We start from the raw sequence: 2,389 nt of genomic DNA, 5'->3' as shown, positions 1-2,389 counted from the left end.
TCTTAGCCCGTGCTCCTGGGGTGGGTCAGTTGGGCACCCCGTGATGGGGCGGGGCTGCTGGGGAAGATTCTGCCAGTCCCTGAATTCCTCAGGGCAGAAGGGGTGGAGAGCTGGTTGGGCCAGTTTGGGCTCCTCCCCCTCCTCCCCAGGTGTCTGCCCACGCCCCTGCAGGATGACAGTGATGTGGTAGCGGGCCCTCCTGGCAGAAGGACGCTCTGGTAGGATCTGGGCTGGCTCTGGCAGTGCTGGCCCTGGGGTGGCAGTCTCGCCCTTTGTCCCCTCTGCCTTGGGGAAGGATGCTGGGCGGGGCAGCATGTCTTCCACATTGCTGGGTGGCTCAGGATTCAAAGGGACCTCTGGGCCCATGTGTGGGGGTTTCGGGCAAGTGCAGCCTGGGGTTCCCTGTTCCAAATGCCCAGGAGCTGGCACTGGGTTTGAGGGGTGCCTGGCACCAGCAGGGTCTGCTGCCAGTGCTGGGCTCTCCAGCTCCATGGAGGTACAGCTGGCCATGTCGGAGGCACTGCCCACAGCTGGCCTCTGTAGGCGCCCCAGGGGCTGAGCGAGTCCTCCTGAGCTGTGTCGTTGCTTCCAAAGCCAGGAACCACGGCTCCCTTTGTGAAGGTCCCATTCTGAGCAGCTCTGGGCTTGGGTCTGAGGGAAAGCAGAGACAGGCCTGGTGACAGCATCTTCCCCCTACCCTCCAGGACCTCTAATCACACTTGACTGCCCTCCTTGGCACCGGAGAAGCAGAGCTGCCCTAAGAAGAGGCTGCCAGGGCCATGAGCGCTGGACAAAGGGGCAGAGCTTGGGGAAGGCCCTTCAGCATTTAACTCCCTCTCTCCCTGCCATTCTACATGTGAGGAAAGTGAGACCCCAAGAGGACACTGACATGAGTAAGGTTACACGTGAGGGCCCAACTCTCAGGCCAACTGCTGCTTTCCCAGGCATTCACAGGTCTCTGGCCCTGTGGAATCAGCTGCCCTGAGGATTAGGGAATTCGTGGGCAAGCCTGCCACAAGTGCCCATGGCCTCTGCCCGCTGCAGGCTTCCAGAGACTGCAGCCACCTCCCCAGGACCCTCCCACCTGAGATTCCCAGGCACCTGGGCATAGAGCTGTACCTGGGACATGAGGGAGTTAGGGAAGAGGGTTCCCCTGAAAATGAGACAAACTCCACCTGTGTCTGCTGTTTTCCCCTGGGGCCAAGTCTGGCTGTGGGAAAGGATCCCAGGTGAGGGGAAAGGATCCAGGATCCCAGAACCATAAGGACGCTGCCCCTCAGCCCCAATCACCAGTTTTCAAGGACAGGTTTATGCTCTTGGCAACAGAGGAGACAAGTCTGGGGTCAAAATTCCTTCTAATAGGAACCCTTGATCCCCAATGCCTCAGTTTATGGAATAGATGCAGCCTCTCATTCACCAGGGACAGAACACCTCAAGAGACAGAGAGGAGAGTGATTCACGTGGGGGCCTGGAGGGAGGCAACTTGGACTTGAATCCTAGCTCTGCTACTTCCTAGATGCAATACCTCCTCCATCTTGGTTTCCCCGCGTGTAAAACTGGCACGATGATAACAGTACCTGCTTTCTGGGATTGCTGTGAAGATTTCATGAGATAATCTATGCAGAGCACCGGCACATAACGAGTACTCAATTAAGCACCAGTAATTATTCCGGACCACAGAGACATATGGCTGCTTGAGCCAACTCCAAGGGGAGGACACCCAGTATTGCCCAATCCATGCCTCAGCTGGCAAAACTGTGGCCAGGAGGTTAAGCCACTGGCCCAGTGTCACCCCCAGGAGTTCATGCCAGAACGTGGTTAAAAGGACCAAAGGTGGGAGGAGGTCAAACTAAAGCAGGAAGTGTGGAAAAGGGGGTCCTGAGAACAGGTGCAGACCCTACATGCCTTCCTGGGGCCCAGCATTAGGAAGCTCATGTTTCTTGAGCATCTAGGTCCCATGCAGGATGTTCTACATCCATTACCTCATTTCTCACAGCAGCCCTGAGAGGCATTATTGTCCCCATTTTGCAGATGGAGAAACTGAGGTTCAGAGGTGAGGAGTGATCTGCCCAGGATCACCCAGTGAATCAGTGGCAGAGGGAGGACTAGAGAACTCCAGTTGCCTGACTTGTGAGTCAGGGTTTTCAGGGTCTGCCCCTCCCTGACCTTCTGGCTCCTCCTTGCCTCCCCTTTGCATTCTCTCCTACCTTAAGGCTGACATCGTTGGTGCTGCCCTGGCCCTGGGCCAGGTCAGGGCAGCTCTGGCCACCCCAGGGCCTGGAAAGGAAGCACAGGGGGAAGGGAGAAAGGTAGCCTTCTCTCCCACCCCAAGATCCGACCCATCGGCCCTCCCCCGCTTCTCTGAGCCCACGGTCCATGAGCTCCTGAA

This window comes from Molossus molossus, unplaced genomic scaffold (genome assembly GCF_014108415.1).
Source record: "Molossus molossus isolate mMolMol1 unplaced genomic scaffold, mMolMol1.p scaffold_m16_p_12, whole genome shotgun sequence".
In the NCBI taxonomy this organism is placed as follows: domain Eukaryota; kingdom Metazoa; phylum Chordata; class Mammalia; order Chiroptera; family Molossidae; genus Molossus; species Molossus molossus.
The sequence above is the reverse complement of the archived record's forward strand: the minus strand, read 5'-3'. Positions refer to the sequence as shown.